At 35.6% G+C, this 23,132-nt stretch overlaps 1 pseudogene; it reads right to left on the reverse strand.

Annotated features, from left to right (window-relative positions):
* Window positions 1-351: 351 nt before the first annotated feature.
* Window positions 352-3,475, reverse strand: LOC118839930 (annotated as a pseudogene).
* Between the last annotated feature and the right edge of the window lie 19,657 nt (window positions 3,476-23,132).

The following is a 23,132-nucleotide window of genomic DNA, read 5'->3' on the forward strand; positions in this document are numbered from 1 at the left end:
TTTTTTTTTTTTGTTTTTATTTTAAGTATTTCTGCAGGCCTTTTTATTTTCATTGGATTTATAAAATACAAATCGTTGTTTTTCTGTCTTCAATATGATCAGTGAACCCAACTCAGAAAGAAGTTCACAGCCCAGAGAAGCCGTCTCCAAGGTCGCTGTGTATTTCAGGGTTACAACAGGACTTTCACAAATTTGTGTTTACCCTAGGTAACAGGAAGAAAACTGGAGTCCATCCCCGTTTGTAATCTTCTGACAAAGGAACCAATATGCCTTGGAGGTTTCAATAGCGTCAGAACTGATTTTTGAATCCTCTTCTCCTCCTAGATCAGGCTGAAGTCTTAACATGTCCAGTTACCCCCACTGCTCACAGCAATAGCCTTGGAGCACTTTCTGCAGTGCTCCAGCCATTAGCGGGCTCGTGCTCTGAAGGCCTTTTACCTTTTGCACTGCCCCTCAAAGGCCCCCTGACCCTCAGCTGGGACCATGCTTTTGGGGTGCGACGGTTCGGGTTCCAAAGGTTGTACAGCTTATCTGCCGTTTTCACCAGCCTGTCACCCCGGCTGCTGCGGGAGACCTTCTCCACCTGCACTGGTTTTCTCTCCAGCTTGGGCAGCACCTTGTTATCGGTCACCTCCCCCCATAATGTTCCTCCACTTCCTCCAGGGTGGTGTCCCTGCCTTCCACAGCGTGGTGAAGCTAAGCGGCCTGCAGCATGTGATGTCCGTAACTCCCGCCTCGAGGGCTAAGATGCAAGCCACGAGAGTGGGGTGACTGATGTACGGCGTCTTCCCTGGGTCCTTCCACCGCTGCCTGAGAAGCTTCCTGGCGGCGTAGTCCGCTCATGGAGGCTGCCTCGGAGCCTCTGCTGCTAGCGCAGGAGGCCGGCCCCGAATTGAGCTTTTGCGGGGGCAGGACTCAAGGACTCAGCCGCAGACGCGCGTGACTCCCATCAGCACCCGCCCGGCCACGCGGGAAGCCAAGTCCGGCCTGGCTCAGGAGAAACACACAGAGTCAAGGTCACGGTGGGGGCGGGGGGGAGGGGGGAGAGAGACGGTGGGTGGGAAGGAGGGCGGGGGAGAAACTGGGTGGGGGGAGGGGGAACGGGGTGGGGGGAGCCCAGAAACTGGGCGGGTCCATATTTTGAAGTTTTGAGATAATCCTCTGATTTTTGATGTTTTTGTTTTTAATATGAATAATTATGCTGTTTGTTTTCCTAAGGATGCATCGCTCTTATATCCTTGGTGTAAATCCAGTTTCGCCATGATGAATAACTATTTAGATAAATCACTGTAGTCTGTTTGACAAGATTTCATTTAAAAATGTTTTGAATCAATATTGATTAATGATATTCATCTATAATTCTCCTGTGCTTTAGCCTTTTCTGGTTTAGATATTTAAATTATTTGTCTCATAAAAAGAATCTGATACTGTACTTTCTCAATGAGAATAATTTGTGTTATTATGCACTATTTTTTTTTTAAAGGTAGAATCCTGTTGTGAATCCATGAGGATGAGACAAAGAGAGGGAGGGGGGGGGGGGGGGAGAGAGAGAGAGAGAGAGAGAGAGAGAGAGATAGAGAGAGAGAGAGAGAGAGAGAGAGTGCGAGTGCTCTGGTAGTTCCTATACTTTTTTCCGAACTTGGATTATATAATATCTCTGGTTTTCTTTTAGTTTTAGGTTTTTATAAGTTTGAAGGTATTGTATTTCTTTTCTGTCCTAAGTTTTGTTAGCATTTAACTTCATGAGGTTCTGATGATTCTTTTTGTTTCTTCTGGTTTTGTTGTGATTTGATCTTGCTTGTTTTCAATTTTGTTTATTTTATTTTTCTGTCCTCTTTAGTCCGTTTGGCCAAAACTTTACCCATTTTTTGTCTTTCCAAAGAATCAGAATTTGGTTTTATTTAGCATTTCACAATCTTTATTTTTCAGCTTATCTATTTTTAATATCTTTTCTTTCATATTTATTTTAGTTTTATTTTCTGATTTTTTACATTTTTCAAAATCATATTTGATTCATTAAGTCCTTCCATTTCTATTTTGTTATTGTATTTTTGTAGGCATACAAGTTCTCCCCTAAGGGACTTCTTACAAATTTTGTTAGGTTATTTTATCATTATTTTTTTCTTTCACAATTATTCTTTCTATGATTTATTTTTTGACCTATGCGTTATTTAGGATTGATTTCATTGCTACCCTTTTGGGATTGTGTCTTTTGTTTTTATTCGTTGAGCTGATTACTATTTTTATTGTATCATGGTCTGTAGAGGATGTGTTTAATCTTTTTGTATTTTCACTTTTTGTTTTTTGGCAATATCTCTCTGTACCCTAATATATCATCAGTTTTTGCAAGACATTCTATGTGGTGCTGAGAAATGCATAATTTCTTTAGCAATCCCCTTTAGCTAAGGAATAGGAATTCCTATTAGCTATAATATTCTTTAGCAATCCCCTTTAGCTCAGTTCTTTTTAGCTCCCATTTCTCCAGCAATATGTTAACTTCAGTTTTTCCTCTTTTTTTATCTTTGTGCTAATTCAAAACCAAGAGAGGTCCATTGAAATCAGTTGCTACCATCATACTACTATCTTTTCCCTTCTTGTGGTTCAGTTCAGCTTTTTAAAATTAATATGGTAAGACATTTAGATCATATAAATTTAGTGTTGATATTGATTGTTTTGTATTGTTCTTTCATCGTAATAAAGTTTCCTTAATTTTTTTTATGTTATGCATGTTTTTGCTTCATTTTATAGCATAAATGCAACTCCTGATTTTGGGGATCCATTCACTGCATGGTAAAATTTTTCCAGCTCCTCATTTTTATTCTAGGTGTATCTTTGTTTTTATTTATGTTTTTTTTTCAAGCAAAATAGTTGTGTGTGTGTGTGTGTGTGTGTGTGTGTGTGAGAGAGAGAGAGATATAATGGCTTCTCTAGCCCCCATGGTCTAAGATCCAGGTATGTTATATTTTACGCCTCTCCCAGGGTTCTCCAGTACCCTGAGAAAGTAGGATGTTTCTAGTCTCTGCCATTAGATCAAGCTTTCAATGTTTTTTTCTTAATGTTAGGGGTACACAGCACCCCATTTCCATCTAATCATTTGACAATCAGATTAGATTTTACAAAAGAATATTTACTTTTAAAGGTATAGCAAGAATAAACCTTCCAACCTTTCCCCCTCACCTACACTTGGGGAAAGCATAATCCCCCTGAGTTCCAAGTTAAAAGCCCCTCCTGGGTTGGTATCCTGGTACCCTGACTTATCAGGACTTTATTACTGGTCTGGCAGCAACACCCAATCTATAATCTGGACTCCAAGGTTACCGTGGCTCAAGCTCCTAGGTTCAGGGACTCCATACCTGCACCTAGAACAGAAAAAGACAAAGAAAAGAGGCCAAAAGCCATAGCCCAATTCTCAAAACCATAGGGCCTAAAGGAGAAAGGTCAGGTGGAACTTACATTGAACCAGCTTAATGCCCATGCTGTTGGTGAATAATGCCCTCATCTCTTTATAACAAGAGAGAGGCAGATGGACAAATGGACAAACAGACACACAGAGAGACAGAAAGAGAAAGGCAGAGACAGATACAAACAGAGAGACTGTCCTAGGTTGGTAGTTTTTAATATACAGCCAGATCCGACTTTGCCGCAAATGGAAAGAGGCTATATTTCTTTGTGGAATGAAGGAGGTCGTCTTCCACAAGTAGGTGCCTGGCATCTCCCACAGGTGTGCCTTCATCTCTGGTGATCTGGGCATGCACAAAGTTCCATTACACACATCTTATCTTTTATTCTTTTTCATTTTTAATGATTTTAAAAAATTCATTCAATCTAAATTTACGAGTTAGATTTCTATTTTCCTCCATTTATCTCAAATATATTCCTCTCTTCCTCTGTAAATACAGTACTTTGTCCCTTCAGTTATTTTAGCTTAATCCACTATTAATTTGAAGCAACCTTGTTCCCACTCCTAGTTCTTTTCCCTTTCCAAATTCCACACCATTTGTTGACCTTTTCCTTAGTTTTGGAGATTTGCTTACCTTATTAGTTCCTTTCAGATAGTTATTTAATTCTTCCTTTCTCTTCCTCATTGAAGCTGTCAGTTAAAATACTGTTTCCTCTCTTCCTCTTCAAACTTTTTGTTGTTCATTAGTTTTTTTTTTTAGTTTTATTTTATGTTCCAATTTCAAAAAGGGATTTCTTTTCCTCATTCTGTTTATTATGTATTTTCTCTCTTTGTGTATGCCTTTTTGTCTCTTGCCTTTTTATACTTTAATTTAGGTCCTTATACTTATTTAGTCCTTATTTAATCTCTGCATTCCTCATGGAATTAAAGACTTATTTTGGGTTCCCTCTGTTAAAGTTTCTAAATAAATAAGAAAGAAGTCAAGGAGATGAATAGAATCTTAGAAAAGTAAGATATGATAGAATTCTTGAGGAATCTGAACAGGGATAGAAGGGAATATATCTTCTTCTCAGCTGAACATGGCACCTTCACAAAAACTGATCAGGTATTACACACCATCAATGAGCTCTGTAAAAAAAGAATACCTAGAACCAGAAGGATTCACAAGTGAATTCTACCAAACACTTAAGGAACAGTTAATCCCGGTACTATAGAAAGTATTTGAAAAAAAAATAAGTAAAGAAGGAGTCTTGCCAATTTTTTTATGATGCAAATATATTTTTTAATATCTAACCAAGAAAACAAAAACAGAGAAAGAAAACTACAGACTAATTTCCTTAGTGAATATTGATCTAAAATTAAAGCAATATATCATGAAGATCATACACTATAAACAGATGGGATTTATATTAGGAATGCAGGCTTGGTTCAATGTTAGGAAAATTATTAGCATAATTAACCATATGAATAACAATAATAAAAATCCTATGATTATATTAATAGATGGAGGAAAAACCTTTGACAAAATATAATACCCATTATTATTAAAGAAAATCTAGAACTCATAAGCATTAATGGGCTGTCTTAAAATTATTAGTAGTATCTATCTAAAACCAAGACTAAGCATTATCTGTAATAGGGAAAAACTTGAAGTCTTCCCAATAAAATCAGGAGTGAAGCATGTCCATTATCCCCATTATTATTCAATATTGTACTAGCTACAGAAGTAAGACAAAAAGAATAAGGGATTAGAATAGGCAATGAGGAAACAAAACTATCAGTCTATGCAGACAATATGATGGCATACTTGAAGAATCCTAGAGAACCAACTAAAAAACTAGTAGAATTATTAATAACTTCAGCCAGCTCGCACGATATAAAGTAAACTCACACAAATCATCAGCATTCCTGTACATTACCAACATAGTCCAACAGGAAGCCATAGAAAAATTTCATTTAAAATAACTATAGACAGTATAAATTACTTGAGAATCCACCTGCTAAGACAAACCCAAGGACTTTATGAATACAATTACAAAACACTTTTCATGTAAATACAGTCAGATTTAAACAATTGGAGAAATACTATTTGTTCCTACCTGGGTAGACTGAGCCAATATGATAACAATAACAATTTTGCCTAAATTTATTTATTCAGTTCCTTACAAATCAAATTACCAAAAATATATTTTATAGAGCTAGAAAAAAAAAGCATAACAAAATTCATCTGGAAGAATAAGTCAAGAATATGAAGGGAATCAATGAGAAAAAAAAAACAAAACCAAAAAACCAACAACCAGGAAACAGGGTAGTCTTAGCCATACCAGATCTTCAATTATATTACAAAATGGTAATCATTAAAACAATCAGGTACTGGCTAAGAAATAGAGTGATAGATCAGAGGAATAGATTACATATACAATACATGAGACAGCTAAGTGGTGTAATAGATATAGCACTGGGCTTAGAATCATGTGTTCAAATCTAGCCTCAGACATACTTAACAGCTGGGTGATTCTTGGCAAGTCACTTAACTCTTCTTGCTTCAGTTCCTCATCTGTAAAATGAGTTGGAGAAGAAAATGGCAAACCATTCCAGTATCATTGCCAAGAAAACCCCAAAATGGGGTCATGGAGAATTGGGCACAACTAAATGACATAGTAACCTCATATTTGATAAATGCAGAGATCCCAGGTTTTGAAACAAGAAATCAGTAGTTGACAAAAATTGCTGGGAAAACTGGAAAGCAGTTTGGCAGAAACTAGGTATAGATTACCATCTCACACCATATACCAAGATGAGATCAAATTTGGCACTTGACTTAGATATAATGGGTGATATCATAAGCATATTATGGGAGCATGGAATATTTTATCTGTCAGATTAATGGATAAGAGAAAAATTTGTGACCAAACAAGAGATAGAGAGCATTATGGGATATAAAATGGATGATTTTGATTACATCAAATTAAAAATGTTTTCCACAAACAAAACCAATGCAGCTATGATTAAAAAAGAAATAGGAAATGGGAGGGGTGGATTTACAGCAAGTTCTCCATTAAAGGCCTCATTTCTCATATATGTAGGGAACTGAGACAAATCTATTTTAAAAAAAGCCATTCCCAGTCAATAAATGGTCAAAGGATATGATCATGAAAGTTGTCTAAAGGAGAAATCAAGGCTATCAATAGTCACGTGAAAATTGCTGTAAATCAGTACTTATTAAAGTAAAGCAAATTAAAAAAAAAATCTAAAATACCACCTCATACCTTTCAAATTGTCTAACATGACAGAAAAGAAAACAAATGCTGGAGGGGAAGTGAAAAAAATATCGGGACACTAGTGTGCTATTGGTGGAGTTTTGAACTAATCCAATCTTTCAGGAGAACAATTTGAAACTAGGCCCAAAGGGCTTTAAAATTGTGCATACTCTTTTACCCAGCAATACCTATAATAGGTCTGCATCTCAAAGAGATCAAAGAAAAAGGGAAAGGACCTATTTGTACTAAAATAATTTGACAGTTTTTTGTTGTGATAAAGAATTGCTGGTCAAGGGAATGTCCTTCATTTGGGGAATGATTGAACAAGTTGTGGTATATGATTGTAGTATATGATGGAATATTATTGTAATATAAAAATGACCAGCACTATAGTTTCAGAGAAACCTGGGACAACTTATGAACTCCTACAAAGTAAAATGAAAAGAACCAGGAGAATATTGTACACAATAAAAGGAAAATTTTAAGGATGATCAACTCTGAAAGATTTAGCTATTCTGATCATGACAGTGATCCAAGACAGCTCCAAAGGACTCATGATGAAAAATGCCATCTACCTCTAGAGAGAGAGAGAACTAAGGAACTCTGAATGAATATTGAAGCATATATTAAATTTTTTTTGTTTTATTTTGTTTGCATTTTCTTTTGCAACATGGCTAATATAAAAATATATTTGCCATGATTGCACACGTAGAATTCTATATCAAAGTGCTTGCCTTTCCAGAGATGAGGGAATGATGGAAGAGGAGAAAATTTGGAACTCAAAATTTTAAAAAATGATTATTAATTTTTTTTGTTCTAATTGGGAAATATTTTTTGAAATAAAAATAATTAAAAGTATAAATGAACAGTTTCTATGTTACTGTATTGTAGATTTTGCCTCACAGTCCCATTTTTATTCTGTGCCTCAGTCTTAGAGGAACTACTTCCTTTAGGTGACAGAGAGGCTATTGCTCATGATAGATATTTGCCAGTATCCCTGATTATGAAGTTCATTATTAACTTTTGCCCTCCTCATGGTCATCCCCCTGCCCCAGTTGCCATAAAAATCTCCTCTCTGAGTGTCTGTGCTCTCACAATATTCTTGATGGGGGTGTCACAGAATATTCGAATCTCCTTGTCTTGAGGTAATCTCTCTAAGCAAGAAATAATGGCATATTATACCAATTTTATCCCTCCCTCCTCCAATTATAGAATAATCTCTGTTCCTTCACATGAGCATTTGTCAATAAAACCACCTCTCATTCCTTTTCCCCACCTAGTTTAAATCCTCTTTGCCTATTTGCCTATTTGTTTGTATACTTTTTTCTTCCCAAGACACTACACAAGCTATTTTCCTTTCATTATTAACCTTTGATTTAAAAAGCATAAATCTCACATTCTATTCTATTTTCATGCTCCTTTCTCCCTTTTTATGTACCCTCACCTTCTGGAATTTAGTTTCACAAAACATTGATCCACCTGTAGGCAAGGTGTTGTGAGGTTTAGTTCACAATATTTCAGGCTTTTTTCTACATGAACACTTTTTTTGTCTTTGTTTTCTTGTTTTTTGCTTCCACTCTTGTCACCTCATGCATTTTTTGGAAAAAAAATTCTTAATGGTCTCTTGTTATTTCATTGTCTTTCTCAATGACTTGTTTCCCTTATTTATATTTATAAATCTAGGGTATTTATAAAGTAAATAATTTGCTGAAGTCTAATTTTCTCATTAGAAATACTTCAAATGTTAAGAGGTTATCCATGTTTTTTTCATAAATGGCTAGGCTCAGATTTTCAGGGTGTGTAGCAGTGTTTTGCATCTTGGGCTCCTTTGCTCTTTGCACTATTTCATTCATTCCCTCTTACAATTTCTGGTCGGTGCAGACCAATCTTGTGTTATTTGTATTTCCTTTCTTTTATATTTGAAGATAATTCTGACTTGTGGATTTTGCTATTTGTTATTGAAATTTTAAAATTTAATCATTATATGTATTAGAATTGCCAGCATGTTTTTTTTTTTCTGGAAGCATTCAGTATATTCTTTTCAACTGATAGCTTGTTTTCTGCATTCAGAAATACTGGGCAGTTTTCTCGATTATTTCTCACGTTATAGTGTTCATGTGGTTGTTTTTGTTTGTTTGTAACTTTTCATGTTCTTCTGTTGTTTACTTTCTGACTTCTTCCCTTTTCATTGATGTTTCCCTAGGAGCTGGACCTCAAAGCTGTCTCAGCCTTTTTCCTAAACTGAGCAACTAATGTTTCATTGACCTTAGTTTTTGCCCCAAGGAACTTCTGAGGGATAGAACTGACCCCCACTGGACGTTGGGCAGGCTTGGTGGATCCATGCACACTCTGATGTCATACTCTAATTCCCTCTGTTCCTCAGTTCTCTAGTGGAGTACTCCTGAAGCAAAGAATGCTACAGTCCCAGTCAATGACTTCTTTTTTCTCTGGCACTCTTGGGTGTGAGAGTAGAGTTGGGTTCTTCTGCAAACCAATGGGTTGGCTGGTGTAGCAGTGCCAGAGCATGTTAGGAATTGGAGAAGAAAAGTTAAGAGAGTTAGGGGCTAGGAACTACTCTTCTCTATTGTTAGTTCATTAAGTTTTTACCTAGCCAAGGTAAACTACTATGTACCAAACCTTTGCTAATAAGTATTAGAGATACAAAGAAAGGCAAGAAACGGTTCCTGCTCTTAAAACCCTGCCAAAAACTATGTACAAATAATGTATATATACAGAATACATTGGGAATAATCCACAAAAGGAAGGCCCTAGCCTTAAACTGCAGAGGGGGGAAGGGGAGGGTGATAGGAAAGATGCACTATTGATCAAGAATGAGGTACATTTAATGAGGGCCAGAAAATAAATATTTGCTGGAAGTTTTGCAAATCTAATCAAGAGGGCTTTAAACTGCATAGGGAACCAGAAGATGAAATTCTCATTATCTGCCAAGCTCAATACTACAAGTCACAGTCCATTACAGTTATTTGGGATGCTAGGAAATTTTCATAGAAAACAAAATGAGGCAGTTATGTTAAAAATATAGTAGATCTTTATTAACAGGATATTTTAAATCACACATAGGTAATGTTTGAGGTCCAAAATATAACAACAGTGGCCATGCAGATGGGAAGGGAGAGGATCAAGTGACAAATGATCAGGCTTAAAGATAAATTCTGATATTAGTTACTAGAAGGACAATGATCCAGCTGTATCTCGGTCAATGAAGGGGCATCATTGGGCTTCAAATGTCATAAACTTGTCACAATACATGAGAAGAAAAGGAATTGATACTGTGAAAGATAAATCTCTGGATTTCTACTCAGGGTGCCCCAATAATCTATCACTTCTTCTAATTAAGTATGGGAACACTTGAGTTCCATCCTGGACCACCATCTTGTTGTAGTGAAGGGGCCTGCATAACTCAATGAAACTATAAGCTACGCTGTGCAGGGTTACTAAAGATGCACAGATCATAGTGGAGAGTTCTGACAAAAGGTGATCCACTGGAGAAGGAAATGGCAGACTACTCCAGTGTCTTTGCTAAGAAAATCCCATGGACAGTATTAAAATGATAAAATATATGACACTGGAAGATAAGCCCCTGAGGTCTAAAGATATCCAATTTGCTACTGGGAAGGTGTGGAGGACAGCCACAAGTAGCTCCAGAAAGAATCAAGTGGCTCAGCAAAACCCTAAAGGAAGCTCACCTTTGGTTGTGTCCGATGATGAAAAGAAAGTCTGGGCAATACTGAGTAGAATCCCCTATACATAGAGTAGCATAGAAAAGAGGTAAAGGGTGAGGTTTTATAGAGAAGGACAGGATTTTGTTTAGGCACTTTTGATTGGTTTCCTGCCTCTGGTGTCACAAGGAGAAAAAGCCCAGATAATGGCTAAAAGATCCAAAAGAGTACTATGTATGTTTAAGAATTTCTACTTCAGAAGATAAGAAGCATCAGTTAGAACTTAAACAAGGAACAACTGATGGGTTTAAGATTGGAAAGGGAGTGTGACAAATCTGTATATTGTCATCTTATTTATATAAGTTGTATGCAGAGGACATCATGCTAAATGCGAGGCTGGATGAATCAAAAGCCAGAATTAATGATTCCAAGAGAAATATCAACAATCTCAGATATGCAATCAATAGCATTCTGATGGCAGAAAGTGAAGAAGAATTAAGAAGCCTCTTAATGAAGGTGAAAGAGGAGAGTGTAAAAGCTGGCATGAAGCTTAATATTAAAAAAAAAAACTAAGATCTTGGCCACTGGTCCTATCACTTCCTGGCAAACAGAGGAAAAGAATATGGAACCAGTGTCAGATGGTATTTTGGGGCCAAAAGATCGCTGCAGATGCTGACCGCATCCACAAAATTAAAAGATTGTTAACTCCTTGGAAGGAAAGCTATGGCAAAAATGGACAACATACTAAAAAAGCAGAGACATTACCTTGCTGACAAAGGTTCAGATAATCAAAGCTATAGTTTTTCCAGTAGCAATGTATGGCTGTGAGCGTTGGACTGTAAGGAAAGCTGAGTGCCATAGACTTGATTTTTTTTTTGAAATATGATGCTAGAGAAGACTTTTGAGATCTCTTAGACAACAAGAAGGTCAAATCAGTCAGTACTTAAAGAAATTAATTCAGCCTATTCATTAGAAGATCAAATACTGAAGCTGACACTACCTTTAGTCACAAAATAAGAAGATAGGACTCACTGGAAAAGACCTTGCTGTTGGAAAAGATTGGAGGCAAAAAAAGGGGGATGGCAGAAGGCAAGATGGATAGAAAGTGTCATGGAAGCAACAAACATGAATTTGGACAGACTTTGGGAGATAGTGGAGGATAGAAGGACCTGGCATGCTATGGTCTATGGGAGTCACAAAGAGTCAGATACAACTGAACGACTGAATAGCTGCAGCAACACAATAAAAGATTCTGACATTTAAAATTCCAGAAATGGTAGTTTATAGAAGTGAGTCAACAGTGAGAGGGGTGCTGTTTAGAGAAGAAATGTCCTTATCCAATGAGCCTTATGGATCTCAAAGATATCTCCAAAAGATAGGCTTTTCACAGTTTGAAAGTATGGTCAAAAGGCTGTTAAAATGTGAATACTCTTTGACCCAAAAGTACCATTAGTAGGGTTATAACCCAAGTATATCAAAGAAAAAGGAATAAGATCCATATGTACACATGTGTTTATAGCAGCTCCTTTTGAAGTATCAAAGAATTGGAGAATGAGGTGGGTTTCCATCAATCAAGAAATGGCTGAACAAATTGTGGTAAATGAATGTGGTGGGATATTAATGTGCTATCAGAAATGATGAAGGGAAAAAACTGGAAAACGTGTACGAACTGACGCAAAGTGAAGTGAGCAGAACCAGGAGAACAGTCTACACAGTGATAGCAATATTGTACAGACAACTAACTCTGAAAGCCTTAGTAACTAATCAACACAATGACCCATCACAATTCCAAAGGACTCATAATGAAACATGATTTCTGTCTCCAGAGGTCTCAGACCATAGACTGAGTTTGTTAATATGTTTTTTAATTTATTTGGTTAAATATTTAATAATTATGTGTAAAAATTTTAAATATTTATTTTTAACATTTTGAGTTCCAAATCTTCTCCCTGTTTACTGTTCCTTCCCCACCCCTTGAGAAAGAAAGCAATATGGTATTGATTATACATATGAAGTCATGTAAAACATATTCTCATATTAGCCCAGAGCATATATTGAAGCATTTTTTCCTCTTTCTCTTGCCCTTTAAAAAAACATAGCTAATGTGAAAGTTTGATTTAAATGACTATACATATTTAAAAAAAGGTTTTATTTTCCTTTGCTTTTTCATTAAGTGGGGTAGAGGATAGGGGGAGAAATTGAAAATGGGACTTTGAACAAAAGAATAAAATATCTCTCTGTTTTAAAAATAAATAAAAAAATTAAAATGACAAAGTTTTTAAATTATCACAGTGGAAAGTAGCATGTTCAACAAATGAAGAAAAATATTAGTAGAGGGAGCTACTAAATCAAAGAACACAGTAACAAACCAGAGAGTCTTAAATAAAATTAAAAATGTTTATTTGCACATGTACAAAGTATCTTTAATAAACAAGCTGAACTAGAGAGCCTAATGGAAGGAAATACATTTGATTGGGATTACTAAGACTTTATGAGCTAAAACCCATGGCTAGAATATGTCTATGAATAAATATACTTTCTTTTTTTTTTCTTTCAAAGCCTACAGAATAAATAAAAGGGAGCACAAAATAGATTAAAAATATAATCATAAATGAAATTGCATCAACCAAATTTGGGGGTAAGCAGAGTAGAGAATTTGGTTGAAAATCAGTGGATAAAGGAACAGAAGCAATACGATCGTGTACAGTACCACATTATAAGTCAATTGGCCAGAAGAAGGGAGTCACATTATTTTTCTCCTTAGCCAAATAAACTAATTCAATTCTTTCTGAAATTATTTCAAATTTTGGGGTTCATTCTCATGACTAATAAGTTATACCCACCATTCCTCGTATCCAATCAGCTGTCTGTCCTTATAGAACCTAACATTTCTTGTATCTGTTCTCCTTAATTACATATCAACCACTCTGTTTCATATGCTTGTCACCTCTCACCTGGAAAATTCCAATAGCTTCCAAATAAGTCTCCTGCATCCACACTCTTCTCCCTCCAGTCCTTCATCTAAGTAGCTGTCAAACTGATACTCCTAAAGCCAAGCTTTTGTTTAATATATCACTCTCCTGTTTAAGAACTTCCATAGTTTCCCTGTTGCTTGTAGGGTATAACACAGACTGACACCCAAATCCTTTTACAAGATGGCTTCAACCTATCTTTGCAGGCTAATTGTGCAACATCCTTCTTCACACACTAAAGTGACTTGTTTGCTGCTCCTGGTACATGAAAATCCGTGCCCTGTAAATGGAATGCTTTTCTTCCTTACATTGTCAAGGCAACTGAGGGTGCAGAGGATAAAGTTCTGGGCTTGGAGTCAGGAAAGTCTGATTTCAAATCCTGCCTCAGACACTTACTAAATGTCTGACCTCAAGTCAGTTAACAGCACTTACCATGTAGGGTTGTCGTGAGGATAATATAAACAGTATTTGTAAAAATCACTTAGCCTCACAGTGCCTGGCACATATCATAGTAGGCACTATATAAGGACCTCTAAGCTTAAATGCCTCAGTTTACTTATCTAAAAAATAAAAGGAAAGATTATTGATGTCCTCTTAATTCCTTTCTGTATTTGATATTCTTTTGTCTTGAAGTGTAAAAGAAAAAAGCCAGTTAGATTTAAGCCTTACAAAGGAGACTATGAAGTAACATATAAAATAATAAAAATGAGGATATACATTCATACTTTCACTTGGATTTTCAATTAAATCTAATTAGAGTCAATAATTTCAGCTAATTGTATTTTCTATCTGAATAGCTATTATGCCCGGTGTTTTAAAAAGTTAATAATGGAATTCCAATAATACTTAGAGATTGTGTTTGAATCTCTAATGGACATTTTAATTTTTGCTTTGCAACTTCCTACCTAGAGCTCCCTAACTATTAAAAAGTTCAAATACTTTGATACTTAGGGATAGGGCTTTTTTTTTTTCTATTTTCACTGGGTTCCATATTCCTGTTCATTTTTCCTAGTGGTAAGCTGCCTTGGAGAGAGACTCTCTGTTTACAACTAATACTTTTTGTTTATTTGTTTCTTCTCAGGTCAGGTAAACTTGAAATGTAGCCACAGGCACATATCATAAGAGGAACTCCAAGCTATAGAACAGTTAAAAAAAAAAAAACTCGAAAGCAGTTCATTTAGGGGTACAAGTTTTGTTTCTGAATCAGACAAAATTAAAAGTCACTCCCCTGAAACTACTTTTCTTTAGGCATTTATTAAATGACAGTGTTCAAGTAGCTGCTTTTGACCATTAATTTCTGAACGTGGTATTGTGTGATCTAAAGGAAATAACTGGAAGTGTTTTAGGAAAAGAGAAAACAACAGCAAATGGAGGTATGGTAGGTAGCCACTAATTAATAATGAGGAGACACAAATAACTATAAATATTTTGGCTTTCTAGTTTAAATGTGCTTAGAGAGGTAGCTATTAGCCTGTTCCTGAGATGGTAAATTCCTCAGTACAATGCGGTCCCATAGGCAGCACCACAGAGAGAGGAAACAAAGCACCCCAGGCAACCCCACCCTCAACCATTCTCTTCTCCAACAACACCCCTTGTTCACAAAGCCCCATTCAATTATTCTCTTTGTTTGCAATGTTTACTTTTTCTTATTCAAGTCTCTCACTCCCATCCTCTGAGCAACCAGCTAGTAGGAGCCTAAACCCGGGGTCTATCCACGTTTGTAACATGGGCCAACCTCCACAAACACTTTCTCTCTCTCTCTCTCTCTCTCTCTCTCTCTCTCTCTCTCTCTCTCTCTCTCTCTCTCTCTCTCCCTCTCTTTCTTTCTCCACCCTGAGGATTCAGTTATTTCAATACTTTTTTCAGGGTTTTGTCAGAATTTTCCCTTAGTCACGTGTTACCAATGTCCCAGTCAAAGTAGTAATTCTGCGGTTTAATATTCAAAGTGAGGAAAAGAATGGATTTAGAACATATTTCATGTTTTAAACTCTTTTTTTCCCTCAGGAGACTAATTAAGGAAGTAGTGAGATTGGGTGATATTCCCCATCATCGAAGTTGTGTAAACATGGTAGAATCAAGTACTTACTCTATTTTGTTATGAGATTTTTTTCTCTCGTGATTTTAGGAAACTTTTTTTTTCCTAAATAAGTAATTTTCCTTCTTACATATGAGGTAACTTAGTATTTTTGTGACATTTCACCATTTACTGTGATAAAGTTTGATTTCAACTACCCCAGCAGAGAAATTGATGTCTGTAGGTGATGCTGTAAGTCAATTCTCAATCTAAAAAAAAAAAAAAAGAAAAGGAAGAAACAAGACGAACAAAATGAGAATTGTTTAGCATACTTATAGAGAAATACCGGCAAGTAATTGTAAGAAATTAAAAAAAAACGTGAGTGGTTCGTTGTGAAAATGGCAGTTGTCTCTCATATTACCTTATCAAGTTTGGAATGATCAATTGTTCAGAAGGTTTTTGGAGTGATCATTCTTTAAGATGGAATGAGCTATGTGCGTGATAAATTTTTGACTCAAAAAATATCTTTTTAAATGTTAGCTTAGAATGATAGGAAATCCAGACGCTAATGATAAAATTATTAAATGAACTTTTTTCCCTATGTAAATTAGAATAATTAATTGTAAATATCAGGATTTCCCATAAGCATTATAAGTTTACTAATTTACACAATTTTGTAATTTTAGATGGCTAAGAAACACTTAAATAGCAAGGCATTTTAACATAGAGGACTATGAAGACAGGTAAAAAGTATTATTTCAAGTACTATAATATAAACAATAAAAGTTCATTAACGCACATGGAAAAATGCACAACTGACTTGATAGGCTATATTGTAATATTAAGTCCATGACAATGCAAAACTTGCTTTTATGCAGTAAAGAAATGAGATAACTTTGTTTCATGATCAGGAAGTTTCTCTGTTTCCAGGATATTACTACTTACATTTCTAGAAAATGATAAAATAGAGTAATGATAAGTAAAAATAAATAATAAAAGAATAAAATAATCTATTATTTTATTTTTTTATCAGTAAGTAGATGTCTTCATAAATCCATGGAAAAAAGTTCATCCATATTCTTTAATTGTATGCCATTATTCTTTTTTCAGGAAAGAGGGGCAAATGGGTTAATATTTACCCAAATCAGATACTTTCACTGAGGAACATCTGTATTCAAGCCCTTATTCACCTTAAAAGCAGTAATAAATTTAGTCATTGGTAAATGAAAGGTTTCACAGATGACTTAATTTGCTGTGGGAACCTGAGTTTCCTCTAATGTGTACCCTCTGTATTTTGCTGCGTGTGACCTTCAGCACTACCCACCTGCTGGAAGCCATGTTTGATTCTCTGACCAGGGAGATGCCTGCTTGACAGCAGAATGGTATCATAGGACAGAGTGATGGAATTTTTCTTTCTCTGTCATCATTAAGGGGGTTCCCCCTATGGTGAAGGGAATGAAAAGTACGATTTAATGTTCTCTGGAGAGTGGCAGGGGGAAAAAAAAGGCTCAAAGCTTCACATGCTGCTTTCTGAGTGGGCCATTCCAGTGCTTGTGGCGAATGGGATGTCCCTGTGGAATTTACCATAGACTGGTCTGAAAAGAAAAGGATTAAGACCCTTTTAAGGATGGAAATGTAACAAAGGGAGCACTTTTATGATGTAGCAGCATAAAATAAGGGGCTCTATTGTGCAACTGATTGCTAAAGATCTTTGAATTGAGCAGCCTGCATTGGTCGGGCCTGTTCCCTGAGGGTTTAGAGGCTTGTACAAAATGATGTGTCTACACTAGAATCAGAGTACTGCTCTCATTTAGGGGCAAATAAGAGATTATTGTATTGGTTTGTTTCTACATCATTTTTTTCCACACCTACCGAAAAGTGGCCTGTAGGGAGATTATACTCTAGTGAAAGTTGCTGCTAATTAAAACAAGTAATTAGTGTTCCTCCAGGCTTTGCGGTTTCACTCACTTTTGCCCGCCAGACAACATTAGTTTAAAAGCAATCCAATTTCTAGCAATAACAGACTGTAAAAAAGTCATTTAACAAGTATATAAGTGTAAGGTTACAGTTCAGCCTTTGATTTATGTCTTCTGGGCTATTTAGAAATGCTCTCACAAAGTTGGGGGGGGGGGTGATTTGACTAGTATTTTTCCTCCTTTGCATTAATTTAAAAAAAATAATTAAAAAAAAACCTCAATGCATTTACAGACATGAGATATTCAAACTGGGGGAGTGAAATTTCACAAACTGCATTAGGAAAGCAGAATTGGATTTAATGCTGTTTTCTCATAGAAGCCTCACTTAGCATTTTGTAAACAGATCATTTCATTAAGTCCTTTTGTTTCTTCTTCAGCCTTTGCTGAAACAGGGACTTTTTATTGACTGGCTCTCATTGAAATGGATAGGAGCAGTGGAGTTTAACACAATGCATTATTACCTTTTTTTTCTTAGAAGCCCAAAATGACTAACGTGGCTTAAGTCCGAAGTTCTGGAGGGAACATTTGGTGAAGCTTAGAAGCATCTTAAGGAAAGTTAAGAGATTTCATTATTAAGTAAGATTACAGAAATTAATATTTTAAAAAATATATAACATTGAAACTTCATGCATGCCCTGTGGAAAAAGGGTTAGAGCTGTTGGGTTTTTTGAAAGCTTCTATGCAGCCATGATTGTTGCCTGCTGTTCATAAAGTAATGAATGTCAGAAGTTAATAGGAGGAAGACATAGGTATTTGCTTTTGTATACAGTACTGATAGCACAGCTCAAAAAAATCCCACACACACTTTTGTTTCCAGAAACGTACATATCCAAGTTAAAGTAATTTATACCCTTCAGATTTTTGAGCTTACTATTGTATCTAAAAACCTTTTTTTTTTTTTAACTACACAAAACTTTCCCTTTGTTTCTGAATCATGGGTGTTGCTTTTAAGGTGGTTTTTAAAAACTTTTTTTTTCGTGGAATTTATAATGATGAACCAGACCTTAACAGCAATAAAATCATAAATCAGAAAATATTATGAAGCACCTATTATAAGCCAGATACCGTGCTAAATGTTGAAGATACAAAGATGGAATGGAGACAATCCCTTGACAATTTAGGGGAAAAAATAAAATTGATAGAACAATGTTGTATTGCCATCACATTGGAGTGTTTGTAGCATGGAGTTTTCTTTCTATTAAGGTAGCTTATTTTCAGGAATGTATAGCATAGGGACATTATGGGATAAGGAAGGTCATATTAGACAGAGAGCTGACTTCAGAGCCAGGAAGACCTGAGTTCAAATCCTCCCTCAGAAACTCCCAGGCAAATCAAAATGAGGTTTTGAGTTCCTTGGCCCCATAGGTGCTTTTCAGCCAGAAGTCTATCATCCTGTGACTGTATCTGTGCAGCCAGGTAGCCCAGTGGATAGAGCATTAGGCCTGGAATTAGGAATACCCCCAGTTGAAATCCTCATATACTTACTGGGCAAGGAAGTTACTTAATCTCTTTCTGCCCTACTTTCTTCAACTGTAAAATAGGGATAATATTAGCACCTACCTCCCAGGGTTGTTGTGAGGATCCAAGGCAATCATATTGATAAAGTGCTTAGCACAGCGCTTGGCACACAGTAGGCACTTAATACATACTTGTTTTCTTTTTTCCTTTCATTGATAGAGAAAAATCCCTTTTCCATTGCAGACTGGCATTTTCTCTGTAATAGCCTAAGAGAGTTGCCTGTAACATCTAGAGGTTAAAGGACTGACCCAGGATCACATAGCCAGGGACAGAATTTATACCTGCTGTCTTCCTTGTTGTAAAGTCACTTCTCAATCTACTTGGGCATGGTGCCTCTCAGGAAGATTTCACTGGGGGCTAGGGGGCTCGGGGTGAAGGAGGCGGGGAGAGAGGAGGAGGGGAGCAAAAAAACATAAAATTGAACTTGAAGTTGGAAGGGACCTAAAAGATCACAAAATTGGAAGTATTTAGAGATGAAAATAAATTTATTGTTCATTTAGTCTCCCTCTCTCATTTCACAGAGAAATCAGGATACAGAGAGGGGATGTTATTTGCCCCAAATCACATCATGGCTGAATTGATATTAATTCCAAATCTGGCATTTCATGCTTTAAAGAATGGATTTATTTACTTGTATGCAAACACAAAGAATCTCTAATTCATGATTTTAAGGGCAAATGCACACACAATTGTATATGTGTGGATAAAATGTAATGTGACACATTTTGATGTGTGACTTATGGAAACAGTATCATTACAGTGAGTCCATATTCCAAGTGAAGAATAAAAGCATTCTAATTTTTTTTCTATATGGAGAGAAGAAATTATGCATGAGAAACAATATGACTCAGTTGACTATATTTGGAAAACATTACGTCATTAAGAGATATGTTTATAATTATGAGTAGCAAAATTATACTAAGAAGTACCTTCTTAGTGTAATGTACTAATGATTATTGTCTTTAATATGATCATTTCATGGATCATTTTCCAATAAAGAAAACTTCTTTAAAAATGGTATGTTGCATGGAGAACCTTAACTGAGACTTAGGGCGAATGCTCAGGAAGCTTCTTGACACTTGGAACTGGTCATGACAAGTATTTTGATGGACTTTCTCATTCTGAAAAGGCTTCTTTTGAAATAAGTATTTGATAGTGCTTTTATATGTTTCAAATCAAATTTAGAAAGCATATCTTTAGTCCCCCTTTGATCTACGAATGTGCCTTTTACTTCAGTGTTGATAGACTACGGAATGTGACTGGAGCAGAACAGGCCATGGGGCACCAGAGGGCAGAATCAGCTATGACTTGCAGGGAGAAACTAAACTCTTTATAGATTGTTACAGAACCATAAGGGACAGCATAATAGCTCTCATTTAATGTATTAAGCCATATTTGCACAACAATTCCATTATAATACACAAGACGACCTTTAGAAGTAATTTAAAAGCAGCAAATGTATAAATACTGAGACCCAAAAAAACGAGAACAATTTTCTTATATGATCTCTTTTCAAAGACCAGATGTCTTTCATAAATGATTTTAATGGTCATTTGATTCTATTCTGAAGGCAATTTGACCTCAAGATTCACCCGTATCCTAAATGCATGTTCCAAATACAATTGTGTTCATTTCAAGTTGGCTATTTAAAACAAAACAAATAAAAAAAACCTACTTATATAACTTGTTCAGTTGTTTGAAGGGCTTCTCCTTGAAAGTAGGCTATTCTCTGAAACCTAAATTTGCCTCTTACTGAAACGGATTTCTCTAACAATTTTGTATAATTTTAAATTATTGGTAGGTCAAGATGAACTGTTTAAACGTAGGGAACAAAATGTCAAACTTTTAAAAAATTTAATTATTTTGACCTTCTGTAAATAGCAGTTGATCAACATCTTTTAAATGTTTCTTCTAATGTAGTCCAAAGATTTTGTTCTGGAACAGAGATTAGACAAAAAAGACAACCACAGAGGTCATAACATCCATGGAGGGATAATGAAGGACAGTTTTAAATATTATTTTATATAAACGTACTTATTTTTAATGCCAGAAAATTCCATTTTGGGGGGCATATAGGTCTTCCTTCCTTCCTTCCTTCCTTCCTTCCTTCTTTCCTTCCTTCCTTCTTCTTTCTTCTTTTCTCTGCCTTTCATCTTCTCTTTTTATCTTTTTCTGCTTGAATGGCATATAGAAAGTAAACGTTCATTGACTTCTTTTTCAGTAAGTTATAAATTTATTACAGTGAAGGAAAGAATTCTTCAGTGGATAGTGCCATACTGGGAAGGGGCAGATATTTAAAGTTCTGTCTTCATTAAACACATGCTCTACTTGGGCTCTACTAGTGACAGTTTTCAAAGTAAAGGCGTAAGGGATTACGAGACTTACTGTCCAATGATACTTGAGCAAGACCAAAATGAACTATCAGTCTGAATGAGGGAGATCCTCGTCAGACAGCCAAAAACTTTGTTAGCAATAACTGGCTAAATGAAACTTCTATGTGGAAAACCAAATTAATGAAAATTTTTAAAAATATACAATAAATTTTTATCATTTTAATAATACCTGATGTGAATAACTAAGCCAATTTCTTGAAAAAAATATAAATGAAATAAAATTAAAATAATAACTACTAAAAACCCTAACTAGGCCCAATGAAATCAAGTTATTAAGCCTTCTATATTCCATAAATCCTACTAAAATAACTAAAATCTTGAAGTTTTGAAAAATATTACTTTGTGATAGAAATAGTCATACCTTGAATTTAAACAACCAGATGAGCACAGAATACAGAAGTATACCATATAAGATTGAAAGCATCAATGTCATTTCTCAATAAAATTTCCAAACATGATAACTAAATAATGATGTAAAGTAGAACAACCCCATTTACCTGTCTATGTAAAGCATTATAACATTGTTCCTATACAACTCGCTGTTCTCTAAAGTGATTTTGGATAGCACAATATTTTTTGTTGAACCAAACAGTAGTACTAGGCAGAATGTGCCTATATGTCAATCTCTCCCCCATGGAGGTAGCCTAAGGCAGGATAAGTTCTCATGTAACTTAAATTTTCAGTACTGTGTTGGTATGTTAAAGCATAGTTTGCTTGCTATTTTATCACAGATTCTCATTTTATCCTTTTAATGTGTTATTTTAAATAATTTGCCATATTCTTAAGTGTGATTTTTATGACATCTTTGGGGTTGAAGTGTTTTGTATGTTAATACCACTCTTAGTTGTATGATATGAGTCACAGTTTACAGAAAAACCATGTCATGCATACTCTGTTTAGTAAGATACTCATTCAGTAAGGTAAAGTCCATTGTTGAAGACTGAAGGCCAGAAATAAATCTTGATAGTTTTGTCGCAGATTGCCTGGTAATTAAAAATAGCATGCTGCCTGAAAAAAAATGGTGAAGTATGCCATGAGAAACTGAAACATTGAAAAATCACAAGCCCAGACATATCTAGGGCTTCTTGGCATATAGGGGATTTTGACTTATTTCAATAATACTACCCATGAAGCATATTTGTTATGTAATATATTTGTTTTATGTCTATCATAGGTTCCAGGACATGCAAGTAAACTTGGAAATCACCCATTCCTCCCTATCATCAAAATAGACATTTTTAAACACTATCTTAGACAATTGGCTTTACAAACTCTGTTGAAACACTTTCAATTATTTTGGAATTCAATATCTCACAAGACTGAACATTCCATTTTAAAAGCTCTGATTATTTGAAAGCTAAGCCAAAAATAGTCTTTCTATAATTTCTACCCATTGGCTTTTATTCTGCCTTCTAGAGTTGAACAGAAAAAAATCCAATCCCACTTCTTCATGAAAATCATAGACCTCAGAACCTCAGGAACTATCTCATTCAACCCATTCTTTAAGAGTAATTAACCCACCTGATTATATTATACTTTCCCACATATTTAAGTTTGTTTGGCTACTTTTAATCAAGGTGAACAACCTGCTTATTTTCCTTCATTCTTTCCTCATGTCTCATGGTCTCCTCTCACCATCTCAATCAGGTTCTTGTGCATATATTCTGCTTTTATAGACCTATACCTCTCTTAAAATGTGACATCCCCCAAATGGACAAAAAAGCCCAAATGTGATCTAATCAGTGTGGTGTACAGTCTATCCAGTTCAATTAAATTCAAATAGCATTTATTGTCTATCCCATCTATATTTCTGGATCAAATGCCTCTAATATTCTGCAGTAAGAGAGAAAGTGTTTCAAATGTGAGAAGTGATCATCCTGCTGTCATTTCCCCCCTCTCACCCCTACCCTGCCCCCTCT

The sequence above is a fragment of the Trichosurus vulpecula genome, chromosome 1 (assembly GCF_011100635.1).
Source record: "Trichosurus vulpecula isolate mTriVul1 chromosome 1, mTriVul1.pri, whole genome shotgun sequence".
Taxonomy (NCBI): Eukaryota; Metazoa; Chordata; class Mammalia; order Diprotodontia; family Phalangeridae; genus Trichosurus; species Trichosurus vulpecula.